General features: G+C 42.2%; 1 pseudogene; it reads right to left on the bottom strand.

The window, feature by feature from the left end:
* Nucleotides 1-981: 981 nt before the first annotated feature.
* The window catches only part of LOC149525377 (uncharacterized), a 67,771-nt pseudogene continuing 60,509 nt past the window's right edge, over nucleotides 982-8,243 (bottom strand).

Raw genomic sequence — 8,243 nt, 5'->3', positions numbered from 1 at the left:
AAAAACCTTTTGTGAAACTGGTAGATTACTACACTGCTGCTATCATTTTGGACTTGGAAACTTTGACTCACCTGTTATGGTAGGCTCTTGTTAGTACAGGTTGAACCTCTCTAATCCAGCACCCTTAGGACATGACTGGTGCCAAACCAGAGAATTTGCTGCTCCATGGTGGTCAATATTGTCTAGCAGCATTATTAACACTTCCACTGCTTACTGGGCTCTTAGAAGACATTTCAGGGTAAATTAGAGCTAAATACCAGCACACAACACTGAGAGCCAGCACAGAACACTGGTGGCTGTAAACAAACTTTATGGGACTATGGGAAACTTGGCTACACACATGGTAAGTGGACATCTGGCTAACTACAATCATGCCAGACCACGGATGTTGCCGGACCAGAGAGTTTCAACCTGTACCAACATATAGGCATCCTTTTGCTTCATTGCTCCTAAGCAGCTGTTGCTCTTATGGGTAGTCATCTGGCCAAAGGCAGCCTGCTTTTCTTGATACATGAAACAGTGACAGCACACACTAACAATCTATACATGTAACAATGTCATGTATGTTTAGTATCATGACTACGGCATTAAAATAGTGTGCCTCCTGTACATTTTAAACATATGCTGTTTAATGTTCTTAATCACGCTTTGATCCACATGTAGCCTACTACCATATTGTATCAAGAAAACAGTATTGAGTTAACATTATGAAAGAATCACATTTTATTATTGATATTTTATGAACAAACATCAACCACGACAACATACACAACCTAATGCTCTTACTCGTAAACATTTTTGAGCTCATATTTAACTGTAATATTTTACACGCATTGTAAGGGCACCAGCTAAGCAAGTAATAATACTGTAATAACCTAAATTAAAGTGTTATTCCACCTCAAAGTGTGTTCTGTTTATATAGTGAGTATCAACATGTAAATTCAAAATGGAAAAACTCACTCATGTCGGGGGAAAGAACTCTCAGAATTTGCTTTGCTTCTTTTCAGCCACTGTTTTGTTTTGAAGATTGGATTCCATGTTCTAAAGAGAGCCATAGAACTTGCCACTAAGTCCCTCCAGCAGTGAAAAGTGCCAATGTGTGTTCATAGCCTTCAATAGCTCAAAAGTTGTCAGAGGTGGAACTTCATCCAAAACATCATCTCTTGATTATCCTCTTGATTATGATATGTTCGATCAACAGAAGCTAATTTCTCTGGCCTTGCAGCAATAGTAGTGCTCAGTAATTCCTCATTGGTTAGCTCTCAAAAAATGAGCAACTCAGCAGCTACTGAGTCCTCTTTTTTCTATGTTAACTAGAAGTGGAACATCTTCAGGATCTCAGACTCTTCAATATCCTTGTCTTGCATACCTTCCTCTGACACAACACATTTGCCTTTTCTGTTGGGGTTTGTTGCCAGCTTTGCATCTTGCCATGCCTCAGCAACAAGATGAACACAATCTAGCAAATTTACAGTTTGCAGGACTATCTGAACATCTGCACTGGAGTCCACATCAAGAGCAACAATAATCTGGCGTGGGATTTTTGATTGGTAATGTTCCTTCATGTTCTTAATCTTATTCTGATCCATAGGTAGTATCAAAGATACAGTGTTGGAGGTAGGAAATCAAGCTGAATGTTAGTGAGAACGACTTCTGTTGGTGTGGGGAGCAGTTGTCCGGAAAGAGGCATATTTTACGACTCTAGAATCAAAGCTGGCAATCCCACTTTTTTAGCCAATTGATGAAAATCACACCTGTCATCTAGGCATTCGCTCAACTGATGCAATTGGGGGTTAGTTTACTGAAATCCTTCAGAAAGCACTTGGGTTGTTCTGACTCTCCAATCAAGAGCAGTGGGTGTTTCTCACTCCCATCCACGTTGGCACTGAGTAGCACAGCTACCCCGTCCTTTGAAGCTTTCCCTCCTTCTGGCTTTTCAATTTCTTCTACATGCCCTCTGTCACAGAACCCTTTTGGATAAAGTCCTGTTTCACCAGCATTGGAGCTGGCAGCTGTTAATTAACAAAGCTGGAGTTACATATCTTAAATCAACCTTTCCTTTTAGTGTAGACCTGGCCTTAGTTTTGGGTAGTCTCCAGAATTTGAGAGTCTCAGATAACCTGCCCTTTTTTTTTCAGTGAGACAGTCCTTGATCATAATATCACAAATGTAGCTCTTATGAGTCCATAATGTTGCTGTTATTCAAGGTAAGGAAAGTGTTCCCTGGGGAAATGTTGTCCAGAAGAGGTGGTTGCTCTTATGAGGTATTACTGCAAAAAAAAAAAAAAAAAACTACCGACTGTATTATATTTTACCTGCTTTAACCTCTCAATATTGCTCATTGCTTTTCTTAGGTCACATTTACACTTCCAGGAAGATCTATGCTCCAGAGGTTGATTGTCTGGCATTTGATTTAGCAGGTCTGGTTAGGACACACTAAATCAAATACTAAGGGTAACTCTGGCAACCCTGGACTTCCTCGCAGTTTTGAGGAGTAAGAGAAGTTTCTCCTATCTACCCCCCACGGCACCTGGGCAGCAGTGGCTGGATTAGGGGCTGGATGAAGAGCTGGGCCAGGATCGCCGCAGCCAAATTGTGGCCTCCCCCTCTCACTATCCTGGTTGGGAGCACGCATGCGTCCCCCTATAGTGTGCTCTCAGCCAGCCCTTTAAATGAGCAGAGCTCCCAGCCGGTTCTTGCCTGGGTGCACTGCTTTACTTTCACCTCTGGTTAAAGGTGAAATAGTTGAAAAAAGAATACATTTTTCATTTTAATTTACAAAGAGCCATATTTGGTTTCATACTGAGCCAAATTTAGCTCGAGAGCCATAGGTTGCTGACCCCTGGTCTACCATACCATTCTGGAAATGCTGATCTTCTACTATGCCTTATGAAGAAATCCTGTGGAATTTAATAAAAGTGTGAGTAAAAGGAATGATTTTCATTACAGCTAGCTGTGTGTCTATGTAAATACAGTTTGCTCCTGCTTTGCTTGGGTATGTTAAATATTCAGTAGATGGAGTGGTATTTGAACTTAATTTGTGACCTAACACCAGCTATGTTTGGATGAAATGTAGGAATAGCAAAAATATGGTTACCAATGTTAGTAATTTTGTGGGCATACAGAAAGTAGGACCATGCTCGACTTTTCAGAGCTCTATAGTAGGGGTGGAGAAACTTTTTGGTTTGGGGCCACTGACCCACAGAAAAATCAGTCAGGGGATGCACTCAAGTGAGAAGCAAAAACTCCTCCCACCTCCTCCCAAAAACCCAACCACAACAACAAAATGACATGGCCCCCAACTGAGAAGGAGAAGACATTCCCCAGAATACCCTCGCACACGAAAGGCTAGGGGGTCCAGGCTAGTACATTTTGTGAGCTCTAGCTGTGCAGGGAGGTGGCAGAGGGCTGGAATGCCAGTGCTACCCAATGCTGGGGGAAAGCCCTGAGCCTCGGGAGCCAGATCCAGGCAAGCTGGGAGTTACATCTGGCCCCCGGGCCTTAGGTTCCCCACCCCTGCTCTACAGGATGATGCAGAGCTTTTCCGGGATACCTCTGTAGTCTAGATGTAACCTAAATCATATGCAGGCAGGACCTACCTCAACTTCTTTCTAAACAATCAGGCTTTTACCAAAACCCTATCTAAAAACTGACACAGAATCTAAATCCAGATCCAAGTTTTACAGCTGGCCTCTCAGTCTACAGTGTGTGAAAGGTCCTGGATCTATTCATCCCCAAGTATGGTGGCCTTTGAAATCTGAATTCAAATTTTGCAGTTCAGGCCCAACTTTGGCTTTTAATATTGTTGATGTGATTAAAGAAGTTGTCATCTCAGGTGTCATCTGCTCTTCATCTGTCTCAACCTGCCCATCTCACCATACTAATACACAATGCAGGAATCACAGGGGAAATACTGAAAGACCTTGTTCTCATAAAGATGTCTTTCCTAACACTCTGCAGCCAGTGGAGAAGTACAAACCTACCCTTTTTCATTTCCTTTTCTATACTTACCCTTTTTACAGTGAATTATACCAGAACAATGTCTTACTCCGCATGAAATGAGGACTTACAGGAGTTGGAATAAGAAGTCCTCCAGCTCGACATTATTTCGAAATAAAGGCTTGTAGTGTGGACATGCACTGTGTTATTTTGGAATAATGTCTGTTATTCTGAAATAATGCTGCTGTGTAGACATACCCTAGGACTTGAAATCACTGATAGCTGAAATCTTTTGAGACTGACGGGCAGAAGTTACAGCCATGAAGCAGATGGCGATTGAGCCCTGATCTACACTAGGGCTTTATTTCGAAATATCCCACTTAGGTCTAATTTATAAGTGGAGCATCCATGCTACCAGCCCTGTTATTTTGAAATAAGGGGGTCGCTTATTTTGAAATCTGCCCTCTGCTTTTCTTGAGGAAAAATGCTAATTTTGAAATAGTTATTTTGAAGTAGAGGCAGTGTGCATGCTCAGGTGCTGCTATTTCAAAATTACTGCTTCCCAGAATAATTTGAACTAATTACTCCCTCATGCTACCTGGAGCTTTAAGTTGAGGTAGTGCGTCCACATTAATGGACACTGCCTCATACTAATTTCAAGGTTTCCCCATAGTGGGGACACACTATTTTGATTTTGTAAAATTGGCGGTTATTAAGTCAAATTTAGTTGTTTTGAAATAGTTTCCTAGTGTAGACATGGCCTAAGAGACAACAGGTTGGTGGTGCAAAAATGCGACGAGCAGCCGGAAGAGTGGCAGCAGCATGATGAACAGCCAGTAGAGTGACAACAGAAAAGCGTAATGAGTGGTCAGAAGGGCGGCAGTGGAGAGGTGAAATGTATGGCCAGCAGGGCGACGCCAGAGAGCAGTGAGCAGGCATATGGTGAGTGATGAACAGAGTGAGTAAGATGCCTCTTTACCTCCCCAAACTAAGGATGGGAGGTGAACTCTGTGGCTGCACCTTTGAACTCTGGGTCTGTCCTGACCAAGGGCAGCAAGTGTGAGTGGGGTGCAGAGCAGGGTTGGGCATGTGAAAGGAACATTTACACTGCTGGACTTAGAACTTGAGAGGAAAAAGGACATTGCCCAACCCAGTTGGGGTGGGACTTTTACTCATGGTTTTAGTTATGAATTCCTTTGAGGTGTCTTCCCAAATGAATGCCATATTACTTCCCTCCCTTTTTATTAAAAGTCTTTTTTATTACACTCAGATTCTGTGCTTGTGAGTGGGGAAGAATTGCTTCTCAGAGGTGCCCAGGGGTGGAGTGTGAATTTTCCCATTACTGAGGTGGGGTGTGGAGAGGTCTCGAGCCAGTTCTGTGTTGGCTGGACAAAGAGGAACCCCTAGAAACTGAACCTGGCCTTAGTTGCTGCTGGAGCTACCTGGCAGAAGAGTTACATACGTTTCCTGTAAACTTTTTGTATTATTTCCTCACTTAGAAATTACGTTGGGACTCTTTCCTTATCTTGTACTTTGTTCCATACATTACAAGTTGTGTTTGTGTTGTGTATTTTATGAATGTTCACAGGTAGCCATGTGATCTGTGATCTTACTGCATTTGTCAAACCAAGCAGAGGCAGTCAGTGTAGCTTAATGCTAAAATAGGTGACTTCTACCTAGGAGCTTCTCAAAGGAGCACTGGTGGAACATTTTTGTCTCAGTGTAGCAGAGCTCTGCAGGCCCCTCTTGACTCCTGCCCTTGCTGTGCTGACCAAGTCACTCAGAGACCGTAGGGTTCAGGGACCGTTGGTGCCATTTGTACAGGTTGTGCGCCCCCCACCTTTTCACCATACACAACTGGGACTCTAGTGTCTGTTCCCAGGAGGAATGTGCTATCACTCCGCTTCCACTCTCTCCACTCTGGCTTCCTTCCTTCCAGCCTTTCATACAGCCCCAGGCCAATGGATGGGCAACTGTCTCTTATTCACAAATTAGGCACGGGTTTTCTCCAGCCACTTCCAGTTTACTTCCCTCAATGGGAGCCAGCAGTTCTTGCCCCACATCCAGCCACAGTGAGTTTGGTCCATCCCTGGGGCAGCCTGTATTGACTGTCTAGCTGCTCCCAGGGCAGCCAGGCCACTCTAGAACCCATCCCACCCTCCTATCTTGAGGACGTCCCTTATCCTGCCTTCCTGGTGCCGGAGCCAGCCTGGCATAGCATCACTGTTCTGCTGGAGTTGCCATCTTGCAGAAGAGAGAGAAAACAGAAGACTTGTCTGCTTGTTGCCATTCGAGATCATACGGCACTAAATACACATTATAAGAATATTTAAATAGAACGTTATTTTTATCTACATGACGGTCAGTAGGTAAATGGTGGGACTCAGACAGAATGGTACTATATCCCTGCCTTCCTAAAGAAGGTAGGCAACTAGAGAAATCTCTCAATGAGCTTGAGGGAGGAAAGTAACACAGCTGTATATAGAGCAGGGTTGGGCAATAAGTGTCCCACAGGTTTGCCAAACTTAGCCCCTGGTGGGCAGCCAGATACTTTATTTATCTGCATGTCTATAGGTACAGCTGCTCGCAGCTCCCATTGGCTGTAGATCACTGTTCCTGGCCAATGGGAGCAGCAGGAAGTGGGTGAATAGAGTATTTCTACTGACTTTGATGGGGTTTGGATCAGAGTCATAAAGAGGGCAACCTCCTAGGAAGGTTCTCCTGCTGCTGCTAGGAAAACAATAACATTCTTCTCCCAAAGAGATTGGTTAAAATATATATACTTATGGTTAGTGGACTGATAGTTTGTAAGACCAGAAGGGACTATTATGATCACGTAGTCTGATTTCTTGCATAACACAGACCGTAGAACTTCACCCAATGACTCTTGCATCTAGCTCAGAGCGTGGGGTTGAGCTAAAGTCTATCTTTCAGAAAGACAGAAAAAAGTGTACCTATTTCTTGTCAGGAACCTTGTTTTGAATGCGCGAACTGAGGAGCCTCTATGAAGGGACTTTAATTTAGTGCTGTCTTGCTAAAAAGAAAAGTTTGTCTCCCATACCAAAAAGTCTTCTGCTGGTTTGGGAAGGATTCTACAACTATCCTAAACCACAATCTCCTTGGTTTTATGTATGCTTTTTGGAAAAGGCAGACTAACATATATAAAAAGTTGCTATTATATGTGCTAAAATTGTGTGCAATGTTTTTACTGAAGTAGCTGCATAAAAATATTAGAGATCAATTAAGCACTTGCACATAGAAGAAGGATAGATGTTAAATAATGAAGCCAAAAAGCCTGATTCTAATCAAAGTCATTGGGTAAATCAACCACTTTCTCCACTCTGGCTTCCTTCCTTCCAGCCTTTCATGTCCATGGATTGACAAGTAAGTCTGACTGAGTGAAGTCAGAAATTGTCTCACAGGCTATACTTGTGCTTTAGTATTTCCTTATTCTTGCGAGCAGAGAGGGAGAGAGAGAGAGAACAAGGTATGTCAATAGTACATAAGTAAAATTGAAGCCTACAGCAATTTAAATTTACAGCTAAAAAGATTTGGAATGATAAAACTGAATACATTTTAATTGAACATAATTTTATTGAAGACTATTAAATTACCACAGTGGAACAGAAGCAGAAAAAAACATAATAATGAGCTACCAAATGAAAATTTTAAATGGGAAAACTGAAAAATTACAGGTACCCCGGTGTAAGACATACAGAGTGCTCATGATATCAAAATATGAATTATTTATATCATCTTTAAAATGTAGAATGTAAATTTGTGTTGAATTAATTTCTGTTGGGAAATCACTACACAGTAAAAATGACTGTCTCCTAGGACAATATTTTTTCCCTTCTAATTATTATTGTTATTATTTTATTTGATCATATTGTTTGGGGAGGAGAGGAAAATAGAAAAAATGTATGGTAATGCAAAATTAGGTTATGGTTAGATTGGAAAATTAAGCACTTTATTTCTTGGCAAAGTTAATCAGAATCAAGACAAGCCCAGAGGTAACTTAAGAGATAAATTCTTAACTATGATCTGTTCCCATTTCACAGCTCAGGTGGCACAAAAGTGTGAGAAAGCAGTTATATCTCTGCTGAGGCAAAAAGCAGTTATATTTCTGCTGAGGCAAATGCCCTTGTAGGGGCATTTTGACTATGCCTACACTATGGGGTTTTTCTGGGATACCAGAGGCATCTCGGAAAAACTCTGCTGTGTCCAGGGACTGCGCCTGCTCTTCCACTTTTTTTTGTGGAAGATCAGATGCGCTCTTTCGGAAGCCCTGTCTTCCTCTTCCC

This window comes from Pelodiscus sinensis, chromosome 2 (assembly GCF_052426305.1).
Source record: "Pelodiscus sinensis isolate ZL-2025 chromosome 2, ASM5242630v1, whole genome shotgun sequence".
Taxonomy (NCBI): domain Eukaryota; kingdom Metazoa; phylum Chordata; order Testudines; family Trionychidae; genus Pelodiscus; species Pelodiscus sinensis.
Note: the sequence above shows the minus strand (reverse complement) of the source record. Positions and strands in the feature narration are given on the sequence as shown.